We start from the raw sequence: 17,670 nt of genomic DNA, 5'->3' as shown, positions 1-17,670 counted from the left end.
ATGTGACACAAGCGGCCCTTCACTGAGCACAACCTTGCCATCTCCCCGTTGAGTCGCCTTACTGACACGTTCAAGGACCTTGCCCGGACTCCTGGGCCCCATGTCCTGCGCGGTATCATTGCTGACCAAGCAATCCTGGCCAATGGGAAGATCTTTCCTAACCACGCAAACTCTGCCAGCAACGCCTCTTTGACTGCCAATCGACCACGATCAACCATATCATTCCCTCCCAAGTGAAGGATAATCCAGTCTGGGGACTTGTGCCCTTCTTGATCTCTTAACTCCTCCACGAGCCGCCTCAGGTGACGAATTCGCATGCCCCCGATGCCTCGCCACAGGAATTCGGTCCCGCCCAAGTCCGCCGGTTTCACCACTCGCCGTTGATGTAAACGCACCGTAGCGCGACGCACGAACGAGTGCCCCAACACCCACACCAGCTTTGCGGACATACTAATTCAGAGAAGAGAAATGGAAAAGTCAGGCACAAGTCACAGTCAATCATTGATCCATCATCACAACAGTTCAGGCCTCACATATCTGCGATAGCAATCGGACGACCAGCGCCCCACCCTTTTAATCGCATCGCTCTGCAGGCCCGCCCCTGCGGCCAAGGTAGCTGCGCCAATCCTAAATGAATGAGAAGAGTATCCTGCATCTCCCAGACCTAGTCGCGCTAGCACCAATCCCAGGACCGCCTTAAACTGAAACTGGGACAAACAGTCCCCGTTCTCATGAACAAACAAGGCCTGCCCGCTCCCTACTGGGCGCAGGGCCAGATACGCTCTTATCCGGGTTACCGGGCAGGCCGAGACCCCTGGCGCAGGACCCAGACGAATGGTGACCCCTTTTCCCAATTGGTCGGTCTTAGATCTCCTTAAAGTCACCGCCAAACTACTCGGAGATAGGCAAATGTCCCTGTGTTGAAGGCCCCCTTCCTGGTCCATTCTAGAGGACCCCACCACTTCACCCAGACGGAATGCCCCATAAAAGGTTAAAGTGAAGGCCGCCCCCAACAGGGTGCCTTCGAAGGGGGAATCACAAACCAAGGGCAAAAGGTCCACCATAGCACATAAGGTCGGGATGTTCAAAGGCCTACGAGAATCCCGCCTAGGTCCCTCAAGTCTAGCCCAGCCCGCCACAGCTTTTCTGACTAAAAAAGAGCCACCCGGGTCTCGAACCCCTGCCAGTTTTGCAAAGAAGCCTATTGCTGACAAGTTAGCTTTAACGAAAGAGACAGCCCTGCCCTGATCCCTTAACGTCTGTAGGTACCCATGAATAGCATCTGGGGCAAACAATTGAGGCAACCCAGCCTCCTCCACAAAAGACCTGTAGGAATTAAAATGCCTTTGGTAAGATTTTTTGGTGCGATCGTTCATGGAAGCACCTACCAGCCCCGCTAATGCGGGGCACCAATTGTCCACAGTGATGGTGGGAACTCCGTCATTCGCTCCTCTGCCTGCGGGTGGAACCTCCGGAATTCCTGCAACTTGGAACGAGACAAAGCATCAGCAGCATTGTTGTCAACTCCCGGTATATGCGCCGCCTTGAAAGTCAAGTTCAGCCTCAAGCATACCAACACCAGTTGTTTCAGCAGTCTCAGCACATGCACACAGGAGGCCCCCTGCCTGTTGATAGCTTCCACCACAGCCATGTTGTCCGACCAGAATACTACTGCCCTGTCCTTAAAGCGGTCGGCCCAAATTGTCACAGCTACAACAATAGGAAAGAGTTCTAGGAATGCTATGTTTTTAGTCAGGCCTGTCCTGTGCCACTCTGCTGGCCACTCTGCTCCACACCAGGCAGGGCCTAAAATGGCCCCGAAACCGATGCTGCCGGCCGAATCAGTAAACAGGCCGAGTTCCGAGCTGGACACAGGAGGGGCAGGCCACACCACCCTGCCATTGAACTCGCTGAGAAAGCTGCGCCAAACCTTAAGATCTTCTTTCACCTCTGCCCTCAGCCGAACATGGTGGTGTTTGTGCGTTAACCCACCCATTGACCTGGCTATGGATCTAGAGAAAGGGCGCCCCATGGGGATGATTCTTAGGGCAAAATTGAGCTGGCCAACAAGTACTTGGAGCTGGTGAAGAGTAACCTTAGGTCCCGCCAGAGTGGCGTCAATCGCTCGGGAAAAGGCCTGAACTTTGTCCACAGGCAGCCTGCACTCCCCCGCCACCGTGTCAATTTCTATCCCCAGAAAGGACATGCACGTGGCCGGGCCCACTGTTTTTTCGGGGGCCAGGGGGACCCCGAACTCCCGAAACATCAACACCAGTTCATTGAGTGCTCTAGCGCACTCCCCTGACTCCGCCGGACCCATCACCATGAAATCATCTAGATAGTGCACCACATTGACACAACCTGTCCTGTGCGAAAAAACCCATTGCAGCATGGAACTAAAGGTCTCAAAATACTTGCAAGACACAGCACAACCCATGGGCATGCACTTATCAAAGTAGAATTGCTGCTGAAACTGGAAACCCAACAGTTTGTAATCCTCGGGATGCACTGGCAACAGACGGAAGGCAGACTCGATATCAGTTTTTGCTAACATAGCCCCCGGCCCCAGTTCCCTCACCAGCTGCACAGCGGCATCAAAGGATGAGTAAGTCACAGAACACAAAGCTGGGTCAATGCAGTCATTCACAGAGAAACCTTTTGGAGCTGAGAGGTTGTGTATCATCCTAAACTGCCCAGGATCCTTTTTAGGCACTACTCCTAGGGGGGAGCAAACATAACCTGCCATTGGAGGAGCGGGGAAAGGGCCAGCCACCCTACCCAAGGCCACTTCCTTCTCTACCTTTGCTGCTACTATTGTTGGGTGCATTCTAGCTGACATGAGATTGTTGCATCGGTCAACAGGAGGAACGCCTAGGGCGGGAATGCGGAAACCTACAGAAAAACCATCAAACAAAACCTTGGCTGCTGCCCTATCTGGGTACTGATTGAGCCAATAAATCAATTTCCCTATGTCTACAGGAGAAGGAAGCCTATTGCTGGGGAGGCTTGCGTTCCTTGTTCCCAGCCCCCCGCGTTCTTTGAACTTTTTATTACATTTAGACTCTGGATGCGAGGAGTGACCACAATAGGAGCAGACATGTCTGAATTTGCACTGGCCTGTGGGATAATTGCATGACTTCCTATTGAATGCCCAGCAAGCCCCTTTCTTTTCCCCTGGGCCACCCTGTGAAGTCCGAAATGGCTGCTTGGTGTGGTGCCCCCCACCATTAACGTTCTCAAGCCAGGCATTTATTTCCACCTGGTCCCAGCCAATACTCGGGTTCTCCTCTTTAGCCCACCGGAATTCCCTATCATAATCCAACCATGCTGTTCCCCCATGAGTCGCATGCGCTTTCACAATCTTATTTGTGTAGAAAACCAATGGAATCGCCAACTCCGGCCTTTTCTCCAACAAGACCGTCGTGTACACATGAAAGCCAAAGAGCCAATTAGTAAGAGACTCCTCAACCCTTGGCCTCCTGTCTTTGGAGGAGCCCTCTTTTCCTTCCCTCTCCCTGAACTCCAGGTCCCTCCTAGTAGGTCTGATGAGCGCAAATATATCCACATACGCCCCTTTCCAGATTTTTTCTTTCATTTCCGTGGACACATGCGTGGCTAACATTCCAGGTTGAGATAACACATTCCCGTGACACACCCCCGCCACTAACCCCGCTTCCCCGGCCTTGGCCGCCACCTCGCATGCCTTACCTCCCATAGGTATTGTTGCTATAGCTGGTGTCGCTCCTGTAGTCGCACTGGGCTTCGCACTCCGCGCCTCAACTACAAGTGCCAATTGCCTCTGGATTTCTAACAGCGCCCCCTGTTCCACCGTCTGCCCTGGTGCCCACGGGGCTGCTGCCACTGTGCTGGGAGTCTGCCCCGCCGCCGGGGGTGCTAGTTGTCCCACTAGACTAGCTACAGATGCTAAGAGCCCAGCCATCGGGTCCTGCGCGCCTGCTGCCGCCACCACTGGCTGAGGGGGGAGGGGAGGTGCTGGTACCCCCATCACAGCCTGGTGCGGATTTACCGGGGCCAATGCTTTTAGTGCTTCCTTAATCTCTGCCAATGCTGAACCCACTGGGTCAGCTGGCGTTACTGCAGGTATTGGTGTTCCCCCCGTAGGTCCCGCTCCTAGCGGTAGGTCCCCACCTGGTAAGACTGGTATGAGGGGGGTAGGAATCAAATCTTCCAATGAAGTAGCAGGTATCTCCTCAAACGGAAGAGGGACGGGACCTACTGGTCTCTCGCCCCCAGCTACCCTGCCATGAGACTTTTTACGTGATGCACTCCCTTTACGCTTCTGCTGAGCCCTGGGCTTCTTCACTAAGGGGGGAAAAGCAGCCCTTGGTGGCACCCCCTCCCTACGCGGTCGCTCGCTAATGACCTCCTGCTCAGGCTCCTCCTGGGAGACATCGCTATCGCTTGCGCTCTCCTGATCCTCACCCAGCTTCGCTAGCATTAGCTTCAATAGTTGTGCAATTTCGGGGTCCTTCCCCTTTCGTTTATGGCTGACCTTCTTGGGGGGCATCGCTCTCTGCTTATAACAATGCGGGATTGCGCGGGAAACTGTGCTTCCGAGATGCCTTAGATAACTAATTTCCCCACACAGCCGCTTTCAAAACAACGCAAATTGCGCGGGAAACTGACTCCTCGAAGTGGGCGCTCCAATTAAGTCCCCCACTGCTGCCCTGCGCACCCGACCCAGCTCCCGTGCAAATACCAACCCCCGCTCCCCAGCCGAGCCGCCCACGTTGCCACAAGGTACCCGGACCCCAGGAGCCCCACCGGCAGCCACCAACCACCGGAAGTAAGCCCACCAAAAAACCCGCGAACCCCCTCCCGCAATCAGCGGCTGCAAGCAGGCCCCCCAGAACTCCCGGCCCCTTACCTGGCAATAATGGGCGTCTCTCCGTCGCAGCGCGCCGATCTCCCGCCGACTTTCTCCACAGCCGCCGAGCCTCGCCGCCGGGCTCCGGAACACCAGCGCCGCCTCCAAGCCGCTCCTCGCACTCCCTCGACAATCCAACGGGAGGTGCGAGCGCCGAAGGGACGAAGGGACAATTTAAATTTAAATTACAAGTAAAAAAGGTAGGGGGTGGAAAAAGGAGTCGCCCGGCGAGGTCGTCAGCTGGGGTGGCAGAGGGCAAAGAGAGACAGAAGCCAGGGTTCCTGACCCTAAATAGGGCAAAGGTCTCCGCCCCCCGCCCCCCCAGCCGGACATACGTGCGCCTGACCCAGAAGTACTTGGGCGACCGAGTGCCGATTGGGCGACCGGTCGCCCCTGATCACGTGACCGGGGGCGTGGCCCGGGGGGCCTGGGTCCTAAGGGCGCGCTTCATGATATTCGCGCTTGGCATATGTACTGATACATTAATGTGGGCGAGCCACTGAAAGGTCAAGTAAGATGTCCGGGTCAGCTCGAGGTTCTCTTGGAACTTCGAGCCCAAAAAGAGCCAAGTTTTCACAAGAAGGCATGTGGCTAAAAATTTCAACCATATAACAAGGGGAGCCAGGTTTGAATCCCAGCTCTGGTCCGCTTCCTGCGAATCCCCACAAATCTCCATGCAGTGGTGACAGGCATCAGCGAGGAGCGGGTGTGGGGGGGGGGGAAGGGGCACGTGCACGTTTAAATTACCAAGCGCGAGGCTGGACAAGCGCGCATTTAGGGCCCGGCCCACGCAGCGCCATTGGTCAGTGTAGGGGGATGCGGCCCTATGGGAGCCTGGCCCAGAGAAGTGCTTCCGGGGCGGGGGTGACGCACGTCCGGTGGGGGCGGGGGTCAGAGGCCATGAGCTGTTTAGGGCAGGAGCGCGAGGGTCTCGGCCTCTTTCCCTCGCCTGCACCGGGCCTGCTCTCACCTCGCTGGACCCCGTGTTTTCCCGCTTCCTAGACGCTAATAATTTAAACTTGTGATCGTCCCCCCCCACTCCTTCTTCGGGATCGGCGGAGTCGTGTGGACGGCCCGGCAGCTGTGAGAGCAGAGCGAAGCATCCGTTTTCGGAGAAGAGCGATGGCGATCTTCTTGCAGCGGTCCAGCGGCACCCAGCTCGTCAGGTAAGGTGTCGGGGCTCTGTAGGCGGTGTGGGCGCTCAGAGAGGAGCTTTGTTTTTTTGCTAGTACAGCCTCATTGGCGTCTCTGAGGCCCGCGCCTGATTGCAGCATCCGGATTGTGGTGTGCACAGGCTCCGGCATCTTCCCTGTCGACCGGTTGGGAGCTGCAATGGCGGGGCAAGGGAGCGGGGGCTAGGGGGAATCTAAGCAGTGACTCGGGGGCCCGGTGTTGGTGAGCATCAGCAGGCGTGCGAGGGCAGCATGCCGGCAAAGGGCCAAAGTTATAAGCGCAAGGATAAAGATCCTGAAATAGCGCAGTTGCTAAAATTGGTGCTTGCGAAGCTCAGTAGGGATGAGGGCAGCAGCGATGAGGAAGCTGGGGGACAGCCTCCCGAACCAGAGGAAGAGGCACAGGTCATAGTAGACCGGCCCCGCAGGCAGGGTGTGCCCCCAAAGCGGCCTTCCCGCCCCAAGTTAAAAAACCTAAGGTTCAGCAGCATGGAAGGAAGATCAAGAATAAGAGGGGGACGGGCAAACCAGATCAGGACAGGCGCCCCCCTACAGGTGTTCCTCTCGAACTGGTGATCCATATTGTTCCACCCCCCGTGCCGCCCCAGGTGCCTGTGGTACCGCACAGCAGCAGCCCTACTACTCCGGTGGGGCCCACACCGAATGATGAGATGGGGGCTATTTTGGCAGAAATCCGGGGGGCATTGTCAGCACTGGTCCCTAGCCCTGCCACCTCCGATGCAAATAAGGGCAGCAGTTCTGTAGTGCTTAATAACCCCCCCTCACAACCGTAGCGCAGCCAGTAGATGCTAGTCCAGGGGGCACAGTAGCGGATATTTTGAGTGCCCTGAGGGCATTGACGTCGGGGCCGAAACCCCGGGAAACTGAGGGGGTAGGAGCATCGCCAGTGGTGGTGTCTCCCCCTCCTCCCCTTGGGACCACAGCGGCTGTGGCTCCGTGGGCGCCAGGGATTCCAGAGGGCGGAGCGCTCAGCCAAATTAGCAGGCAGTTAGCCATCCTGGTCAAGGCGCAGGGCAGCAATCCACCAGCAGCGCAACATGTGGCCCCAACCCTGCAAAAAGCACCTGAATCTTCAGGAGCTAAGCCTGAAGGCACTGGCTGGGAGTCAGAAGGGGTGGCTAAGGTGGGGGGGGGTCAGGGCTATGTACTGTCCAAACCTGGTAGGTTGGCGACGCATGTAACACCTGCGGTGAAAGAAAAAATCTGGAAAGGAGAATACATTGATATGTTCTCTTTAATTAGGGCAAAACGCTGGGAGGTAGAAAGCAAAGAAAAAGAGGGGAAGGGCAGCTCTTTTAAGGACAGGAGACCGAAGGTTGAGGAGTCCATCACAAATTGGCTCTTTGGCTTTCAAGTATTCAGGACGGTCATCATTGAGAAAAAGCCTGAGCTGGCTGCGTTATTGGTATATTACATGCATAAGATTCGGAAAGCACACACGACGCATGGTGGTACTGCATGGCTGGATTATGATAGAGACTTCAGGTGGGAAAAGGTTCAGGACCCAGAGATGGGGTGGGATCAGGTGGAAGTTAACGTTTGGCTAGAGAGCGTGAATGGGAGATCTGGGGGGTTCCAGTCTAATAGGCAGCCCTTTTGGCCATCCCAGGGAGGACCTGGGGAGAAGAGGGGTACGTGCTGGGCCTTCAACAAAAAAGTCTGCACTTGGCCCACAGGTCAGTGCAAATTCAAGCATGTGTGCTCCTTCTGCGGGCACCCCTCCCACCCTGAGTTCAAATGTATCAAAAAGTCCAAAGAAAAAGGAGGAGGGGGCAGGGAGATTAAGCCTCCCCAGCCCTAAGCTGCCTACTCCTGTAGATATAGGGAAACTGATTTATTGGCTGAATCAGTACCCAGACCGGTCAGCAGCCAAACTACTGTATTTTGGGTTTTCAGAGGGTTTTCGCATCCCGGCGCAAGGGGTTCCCCCTGTAGAGTATTGTAAAAACTTACTGTCTGCTCGACTGCAGCCTAAGGTGGTGGAATTGAAAGTAGAGAAGGAACTAGGGCTGGGGCGTGTTGCTGGCCCTTTTCCGGCCCCGCCACTTCCTGGTTATGTGGGTTCCCCCCTGGGGGTTGTACCCAAGAAGGAACCGGGCCAGTTTAGAATGATTCATAATTTGTCAGCACCAAAAGGGGCCTCAGTAAATGATGCGATTGACCCAACCTTGTGTTCAGTGACATACTCCTCATTTGACGCTGCCCTGAAAAAATTGAGGGACTTGGGACCGAAGCGATGATGGCCAAAACAGACATAGAATTAGCATTTCCCTTTTGCCAGTTCACCCTGAAGATTACAATTTGTTAGGTTTTCAGCTAAATCAGCAGTTTTATTATGACCGGTGCATGCCAATGGGGTGCGCTGTGTCTTGTAAGTACTTTACAACGTTTAGTTCCATGCTCCAATGGTTGTGTTTTCTCAAAAGGACTGGGTGCAAAGATGTGGTACATCATTTGGTTGATTTCATGGTCCTGGGTCCTGCAGCATCAGCTGCATGTGCGCAGGCGTTAGAGCAGTTAGTGGCCATGTTCAAGGAGTTTCAGATACCTTTGGCCCCCGGAAAGACAGTGGGTCCTGAGACATGCATGTCCTTTTTGGGCATTGAAATTGACACGGTGGCAGGCGAGTGTAGGTTGCCGCTAGACAAGGTACAGGCCTTCTCCCGAGCAATTGATTCTGCATTGGCCAGTGCCAAAGTAACTCTCCACCAATTGCAGGTATTGGTAGGCCAGCTGAACTTCGCCCTCAGGATTATCCCAATGGGCCGCCCCTTCTCGAGATCAATAGCTAGGGCACTCTACGTTCCTCCCTCACCTCAGCCTGGAAGCACCACCGGGTGCGCCTCCAGGCTGAGGTGAGGGAGGACCTTAGAGTGTGGCGGGATTTCGTGGAACATTTTAATGGCGCTGTTGTGTGGCCGGCGCCATCGTTGTCCAGCACAGAACTGGGCCTGTTCACTGATGCAGCAGGCAGTATTGGTTTTGGGGCAATTCTTGGTCCTCAGTGGTGTGGTGTCGAGTGGCCAAAGGAGTGGCATGAGAATGGCCTGACCAGAAACATAGCCTTTTTGGAATTATTCCCAATCCTGGTGGCAGTAACCATATGGGCGGAGCAATTCAGGAATAGGTCAGTCATATTTTGGTCAGATAACATGGCAGTAGTGGAGGCCATTAACAGGCAGAGTGCTACATGTTCTGAGGTTACTGAAGCGCTTGGTGTTAATATGTTTAAGACTGAATTTGCTGTTCAGGGCAGCACACATTCCCGGGGTAGATAATCATGCTGCTGATGCTTTGTCTCGTTCCAAGTTGCAGGACTTCCGGAGATATCACCCCGAGGCGGAGGACCAGATGACAGGGTTTCCACCATCACTGTGGAGGATTGGAGCCCCGCATTAGCGGGGCTGGTAGGTGCCTCATTGAGTGAACGCACTCGGAAAGCATATCAGCAGAATTTTTTGTCTTACAGGACGGTGGTGCAAAAGTCGGGTATTGCAAATTTGTTTTCAGATCAGGCAATGTACTTCTTCCTCCAAGAACTCAGGGATCTAGGCAGGCCACTCTCTTACGCTAGGGCCCATGTGTCAGCGGTAGGTTTTTTCACTAGGTTGGCGGGTGTGCACAACCCTGGGGCATCATTTGTTGTCAGGAAGGCTCTGTCATGGTGGGCTAAGTTAGAGGGCCCTAGGCGGGATAGTAAACGTCCTTTAGACGTTAGGATCCTGGGCAGCATCTTGGGGTCCTTCCTAGGATATGCACTTCGGCATTTGAGAGCACGCTATTCTCAGCAGTGTACTCTTTGGCTTTTTACAGGGCTTTTCGCCTGGGAGAGATTGTGGGAACTGCTAGAAGTGATCTGGATGGGGGGATTCAGTTTGAGGACACCAGGATTGCCACCGGGAATTGGTGGTGGTACTGAGGAAATCTAAGACTGACCAGTCAGGCAAAGGGGCGGTGATACATCTGAGCCCCGCACCTGCGGCACCTATTTGCCCGGTCGCCTGTATGCAGGCATACTTAGTCATCCGCCCGAGGGGGAGGGGCTGGGCCCTATTCATTCATGAGCAAGGAGACTGGGTGTCGCAGTACCAGTTCAAGACTGTGCTGCGGAGGGCCCTGGTTGAGGTGGGACTGGGAGATTCTGGTTATTCATCTCATGCCTTTAGGATAGGGGCAGCGACACTAGCAGCAGGGGCAGGACTGTCTTCTTCTGCAGTAAAAAAGGTGGGGCGTTGGTCGTCCGAATGTTTCAAACGATACGTAAGGCCTGAGTTGCTATGACATGATAATTTTGACTATGCCTGACTTTTCTATTTCTTCTCCGATTACTAGTATGCCGAGAAAGGTGGTGTGGGTATTGGGACACTCGTTCGTTCGGCGCGCGGTGGTGCGGTTGCAGCAGCGGCGAGTGCGGAAACCACCTGGCTTGGAGGGGACTGAATTCTTGTGGCAAGGAAGGGAGGAATGCGTATTCGGCATCTGCGGCGGCTCGTTGAGGAGATTAAAGAACGTGAGGGACAGAAGTCCCCGGACCTGATCATCATCCATCTGGGAGGCAACGACATGGTAGATCGTGGACGCTTGTCAGTTAAAGAGGTGCTGTTCACAGAATTTGCATGGCTGGGGAGGACCTTTCCACAGGCCAGGATCGCATGGTCTTGCATGATCCCACGACAATCTTGGGGCAATGGAATCCGGGCTAGGGTTTTGAATGTGTCGGTCAGACGTCTGAATGGGGAGTTGGCTAAGTTGTGCTCAGTGAAGGGTCGCTTGGTCCTCCTCCCACACAAAATGATTTCCGGAGCTGCAATGTTTCACCAAGATGGAGTTCATTTGTCGGACATAGGCACGGACACATGGATCAGGGGAATTTGGTCCTTTGTGCAGGATTTGCTTGAAGGGGGGAAGGGCGACGGACCTGTGGGCCCTAGTCACCCTTGTGACGGTAATGAGACATTGGACCATTGACATACACTTACACAATGGACGGGAGTCCGCCTTGCGCACTCCCTAAGCCAGCACTGAGGGGAGAGACGGTAAGCTCTCCGCAGGAAAATGGAAGCCACCGGCTGGGGAGGCTAGGGCGACAGGTACGAGCCTCCTGGGATCCTGGACAGCCTGGTGGCCGAGGGGTGGGCCCTTGGAAATGGCGGACAAGGACTCGAGGGTTGGGGCCCACCACTCAGAGGGCGCAGGTGGGTTGCACCTGGCCTGGGGAGATGCGAGCCAGAGGGCCCCTTGGTGCTGGGGGAAAGAAGAATGTTTAATAATAAAAATGCAATTTTGAAGAATGATTAATACAATTTTGATAATGTCTATGTTTTTTCCTGATCTTATGGATTGTCATGTTTATGAATATTGTTATTAAACATGGCCGTTTTACACCCACCCTTACTCAAGGAATTCATAGGAAGGTGGGTTTGGGTGGGGGTGGAGCATGCTGGGGGATCCGGGCCCTATACCAAGCGCAAGGCAGAACAAGCGCGCATTTAGGGCCCGGCCCCCGGCCCACGCAGCGCCATTGGTCAGTGTAGGGGGCCGTCGGCCCTATGGGAGGCCGGCCCAGAGAAGTGCTTCCGGGGCGGGGTGACGCACGTCCGGTGGGGGCGGGGGTCAGAGGCCATGACCTATTTAGGGCAGAAGCGCGGGGGCCTCGGCCTCTTTTCCCTCGCCTGCACCGGACCTGCTCTCACCTCGCTGGACCCCGTGTTTTCCCGCTTTAGACGCTAATAATTTAAACTCCCACCCACCTGTCCCTTAATTCAGTAGTTGGAAGGGGTGAGTTGCGGTAATGAGACATTGGACCATTGCCATACACTTACACAATGGACGGGAGTCCGCCTTGCGCACTCCCTAAGCCAGCACTGAGGGGAGAGACGGTAAGCTCTCTGCAGGGAAATGGAGGCCACCGGCTGGGGAGGCTAGGGCGACAGGTACGAGCCTCCTGGGATCCTGGGCAGCCTGGTGGCCGAGGGGTGAGCCCTTGGAAATGGCTGACAAGGACTCGAGGGTTGGGGCCCACCACTCAGAGGGCGCAGGTGGGTTGCACCTGGCGTGGGGAACTCAGCCTGGGGAGATGCGAGCCAGAGGGCCCCTTGGTGCTGGGGGGAAGAAGAATTTTTAATAATAAAAATGCAATTTTGAAGAATGATTAATGCAATTTTGATAATGTCTATGTTTTTTCCTCATCTTATGAATTGTCATGTTTATGATTATTGTTATTAAACATGGCCGTTTTACACCCACCCTTTCTCAAGGAATTCATTGGAAGGTGGGTTTGGGCGGGCGTGGAGCATGCTGGGGGATCCGGGCCCTAAAAATTCGAAAATATAAAAGTAAATTGGTGCACGCGCAAATATACTTAAAATGTATTAAAAATAAATTTGCCTTACTCCTGCTCCAGACCTCTCGCAACTGCAGCTGGACCACCAGGAAACTTCCTAGACCAATCCTGGCGCTGCTCTCATGCTGTGAGAGCAGCGCCCGGATTGGAGGCAGCGGCCTCATTCGGCGCTCCACAGCACTCTGAAGTCCTGTACTTGCTCTAACCCAGCTGTTTTAAGACAGATGGGTAAGAGGTTTCAAAGTGAGCCTGTCTAGCTGGCCGTCTCAAGATGGCCGGCTAAAGGGATATGCGCACTTTGAAAAGTGCACACACAGCCCTCCCTGCTGCGGTCATTCAGCAGCGACCCGCCCCATCCTGACCCTCAGTTCAGGATGGAAGGGTGAAAAATAAAATGGTAATGAATTACCATTTTATTTTCAATCTTGGGGATTTAGGGGGATTTTTAAATTGGACAACGCTCCTCCGCTCAAACTGAGGAGCAAGCCCCTGTCTCCATTTGTCATAAAAAAACTATGGAACTAGTCTGTCTGTTTTGAGGTAGTCTTATGTCGATGGAAGAATCAGAAAGTGATACTCATCTAGTGGAAAATATGGTATCAGTCATGGCTTCCCTGCTTGATAAAGTTGTGTGATCCTAGCCAAATAGTTTGTCACACAGACTCCTTTGTGTTCATCATCCCATATCAGTGCACCTTTAAATAGGTGAGTTCAGACTATACTCTTTTCAAAAACCCCTTGTGTTTGTTTTAATAAACTATGTATAATGATATCCTACTGTGTGTATAAAAACAACCTAGGCCACACATAGGGGACACACAAAACTGGCTTGCCTCTTATTTCACTAATAGCATTGTCTTCGCATGGATAAGAATATTTTTCACTTTCTGTTTAAACACATCCCTTTTAATAAAAAACTTCTCGATACGGAGATATAATCTGATGTATTAAGGTGCAACACTTCAGAGTGTTAAAGAAAGATGCCTTTTTGAACTTTGGAGACACCATATCATATTCAAACATTATGTTTGTTGCATGAGTTATGCGACAAATATTTTCAGGGCTCATCTTGTGCATGCAATCTTAGATAGAGCCAATCCTTGGCTTAACTCTGACTCTGCTCTTCCTGTTTATTTGTTGTTCCACCCACCTCTACTGTTACAAATGCACTGATCCGGCCAGCCCTATTTTTTTATTCTATTTTTTAATTCCCTGTGCTGGTCGCACAGACCATCAACCATGAAAGGTGAGTGACATTTGACATTAACCAGAATAGGATAAAGACTATTTAAAAATGCACCGCCACGTTACTGTGCAGAATCACTTATCCTGATGGGTAAGAAGCTATTTATTTCTGTGGTAATCCCATGAATCACCAACCGCAGGTGGTGAAAGGCTCCCTACCAGTGCACAGGCTCACATGCCACCCACACCAAGAGGTCAAATTCTTTGCCCTTTGCCAACAAATTCAGGCATCTGACAGATGAGAAATAATCTGTGCATCTGTAGTAACCACTCTAGTGCCAATTATAACATTTGAAAGGCTCTGTAGTACTGCTTTGATGAAGTGACACATCAACTCTAAGTAGTAACTTAGTCCTTGTCTCAGAAGACTAAGGGATCCACGAGTGGTGAGTGAAGTTCACGGAACCATTCACCACGAAAGGCTCTGCATCTCTTGGCCAGTATATGGAGCTGTTCACTACATGGCGAGAATGGCTCTGTGCCAGTACACTCAGCCATTCATCACATGATGTGAATGACTCAACATGTTTAAGTCAAAACATTGTATGTTTCACTTCAAGAGGTGAAAGACTATGTCTCTGGGCCAATGTATTGAGCCATTCATTGTAAGAGGGGAGAATCTCTGCTTCTCTGCGGAATTGTCATGTGCCATTCATCACAAAGGGTGACAGGCATGTTATCCTAGAGGCAATATATTAATTAGTCTAGTGTGAGAGATAAACCTGTGTTCCCACTGAACGCTGCACTGAACCATCATAGAAGTACCCCCTACCATTCTGCACTTGAAGACAGACAGTATCCATATGAAATATGGGACTCTTGCCAGAGACTCCCTCACATCACAGACCTAGTGAACTATCTTACCTGTCCTCTATCTGTAACCACAAGATGGAGTGCAGTTTCTTTAGACTTTAAGATGTTCCTTGCACTATGAATTTGGTATTATCCGTGCCGCCATGTCATGATATATGCCAATTCATTACATAATCAGTCATAGTCAACTGGACAAGGCACATAATGTGTGAAAGGCATGTGGAGCCATCCTGGCAAATGGATGCCACAGGTAGAGGCTTCACTGGCCCTCTTAAAAAAAAACCTCCGTACTAACCACACAGGCCTGCCATTGTCCAAGAGATCAGCCACGAATGGCTGGTTAACGGAGGGCTTCAACATAGTCCACCCTGCAGGTCCCAAATAATCAAATTCTCTGAACACTGACATCCTGTAGTGAAACAAAGGATGGCACTAATGAAGTCCACCTTGGGAAATCTCTTCATTTGACATCTCAAAATTACAATAATATAAATTAGGATTGTACCGCAGTCTACCTGGGAAGATCTCTTACTTTTTATTGACACCTGTTACCTTTTGCAGAACCATAAGATCAGATTGCGTGAATTCCTTCCCTGGCCACCATTGACAATTAGATCACCAACGTAAGAAATAGGGGGCGTGGCCTAGCAATCCATCATAGTGGACGCACGTTAGGCAAGCTCTGCTCAGCCCTTCGTAATATCTTTCAATTATCCTGCCTCATCGGCTGCTTTGTCTCTGAAATAACTCCCCCATCAGTAGCCGCAGACATCATCGCCCTTGAGCTACAGAAAATCATTAACAGCTCCTTCGAGACCGCCTCCTTCCCCGATCGCCCACATCACCCAACGCCTGGCTACCCATTCAGAAGAGAATCACCTTCATGCTCCTCACTCACGCTCACAAAGCCCTCTACAACACCAGCCCCGCCTCTCATTCCACGCACCCCAAAGATCCCTCCGCTTTGCTCAGCTCTCCCTTGCAATGGTGCCACACATCTAGAAGATCAGAACAGGAGGTTGCTCCTTCTCCTTCTTCCTCGCAGCCAAGACATGGAACACCCTCCCTCTCCACCTCCGCCAGACACCATCTCTCTCCAAGTTCCTGAGGGGCCTCAAGATCTGGCTCTTCGACGAATCACCATGAGCTTCAGGCTACCCCACAAACGCTGGTGAGCCCTGGAAGACCTCAGGACCTGCTTGGCCTCACAACTTCTCTGTGAGTGCCAATGGAGCTGTGTACACCCCCTCACCCCCACCCCAAGCGCCTAGAAACCCTCCCGGGTGAATAGTTGCTCTTAATGAACCCTTAATTGATTGATTAAACCAACTAGAACTTTGGGTTTAGTTAGAACCTAGTCACCGTAGGAATAGCAATTTTTACTTTGCAGTTTGACAAATCTTCATGAAACTTCCCCAAACAACTTCCATCCACCTTAGCTTCTTCTTTGAAAGTTTCCTGGTGAGCATTGTGAATATGAGAATTCACAATATGTGAATATGTGAGGATGAGAATTGTGTGATGCCAGTGGTCTGGACACATCGACCCAGATTCTGGCATGCTTTCCCCTCCTACTCTGGCTATGGAGGAGGGAGCAACCTTTGCCGTGGTAATGCGTAGGGCAGCGGAGGTCCTTGGCCTAGAGCTTCCTATAGTGGCAGTCAAGACAAACGTCTTTACAGAAGTCCTGAAGCTTGGGGTCTCGAGCTCGGAACCTCTACTGCTTTTAAAAGAGGCCCTGACAGATGTCCTTCTGGGGGCATGGTCCAAACCCCACACAGGGGCTCCTGTGAATAGGACGATTGCCCGCCGCCATCACCCTGTACCGGGTACCCACTTTTCCTCACCACCCACACCCCAAAGCTTGGTAGTCCACGCTTCCACCTCCTGAGGCGCATTCACCTCTGCACCCCCAGACAGGGAATCCATGAGGCTGGAAAATTTCAGGAAGAAAATGTTCTCTTAGCGCTGCGGTCGGTGAACACTGCATGCCTCTTAAGCCGCTTGTCCCATTCTCTATGGGATACAGTTGCGCAGGTGCTGCCCAGAGTCTCAGAAGAGGACCGGACTCGACTCTCCCAAGCTATATCGATGGGAGAGACGCAGCTAAGTTCGCCATCCTATGTGGCTTGGACACGATGGACTCGCTAGGTAGAGCGATTTCCATGCCAGTTCATTGTCACGTCTTGTTGAGAACATCTGGTTTTTCGGGGATGTCCAAGCCAACCTTTTGGACATGCCCTTTGATGGCTCCCGTCTTTTCGGAGACAAGGCAGATACTGCCCTTGAGCGCTTCAAGGAATCGCTGGCCACGGTCAAGTCCTTGAGCCTCACTACTGACTCCAGGGATTCTTCCAGCTTTCACTCCTTTCATGGCTACGGAAGGGGCTACCAGCCGCACCAACCCTATTCTTTCCAGAGGGCCCTGAAAGTTCTGCAACTTCTGCTGGGCCGTGGACGCGGCTCACACTAGGCTCGTGGGTCTGGGAACCAGAAATTGAACCATGCCACCATACCTTCCTAGTCCGATCCTCTAGGAACACTCTCAGCCAGTTGGTGGCAGAATGCACCATCACTTCCTCCACTGGCAATCCATCACATCGGACAGGTGAGTGCTGCAAATAGTCCGAAGGGGCTACTCCCTCCCCTTCAAGACTACTCCTCCTTTTATGCCTCAAGCATATGATCGCCTGATGGAGGATTGCCTTCCTCCGCGAGAAAGTCAATACTCTCTTGGCCAAGTGAGCTGTAGAGGGTTCCCGGGCCCGAAATAGACAGTGGTTGCTACTCGTGCTACTTCCTGGTCCCCAAAAAGGACAGAGGCCTTCCTCCTATCCTAGATCTCAGAACACTCGATTTCTTCCTCAAGAAGGAGAAATTCAAAATGCTCACCCCTGATCAGGTCTTGTCTGCCCTGGACCCAGGAGACTGGATGGTAGTGCTGGACTTTCAGGATGCCTACTTTCATGTCCCCATCCTGCTTGCCCATCGTTGCTAACTGCGGTTCACGATGAGCCACAAGCACTTTAGTTCACAGCGCTTCCCCTCGGCTTCACCAGCGCCCCTTGGGTGTTCACAAAAGTGATGGCGGTGGTGGCAGCTCATCTGCGGAGATCTGGGGTCCCAGTCTTCCCTTATTTCAACGACTGGTTGTTGAAGGCGGGCTTACCCCAAGCAGTCGTCTCCCA

General features: G+C 52.6%; 1 protein-coding gene and 1 pseudogene across 2 annotated transcripts in view; both read left to right on the top strand.

The window, feature by feature from the left end:
• The window catches only part of EXD3 (exonuclease 3'-5' domain containing 3), a 2,419,489-nt gene that overhangs the window by 1,734,106 nt on the left and 667,713 nt on the right, over positions 1 to 17,670 (top strand). The window lies entirely within an intron of this gene.
• On the top strand, positions 6,011 to 11,049 carry LOC147710511 (uncharacterized; annotated as a pseudogene).

The sequence above is a fragment of the Lissotriton vulgaris genome, chromosome 5 (assembly GCF_964263255.1).
Source record: "Lissotriton vulgaris chromosome 5, aLisVul1.2, whole genome shotgun sequence".
Lineage (NCBI taxonomy): Eukaryota > Metazoa > Chordata > Amphibia > Caudata > Salamandridae > Lissotriton > Lissotriton vulgaris.
This window is presented reverse-complemented; position numbering and strand designations above follow the sequence as displayed.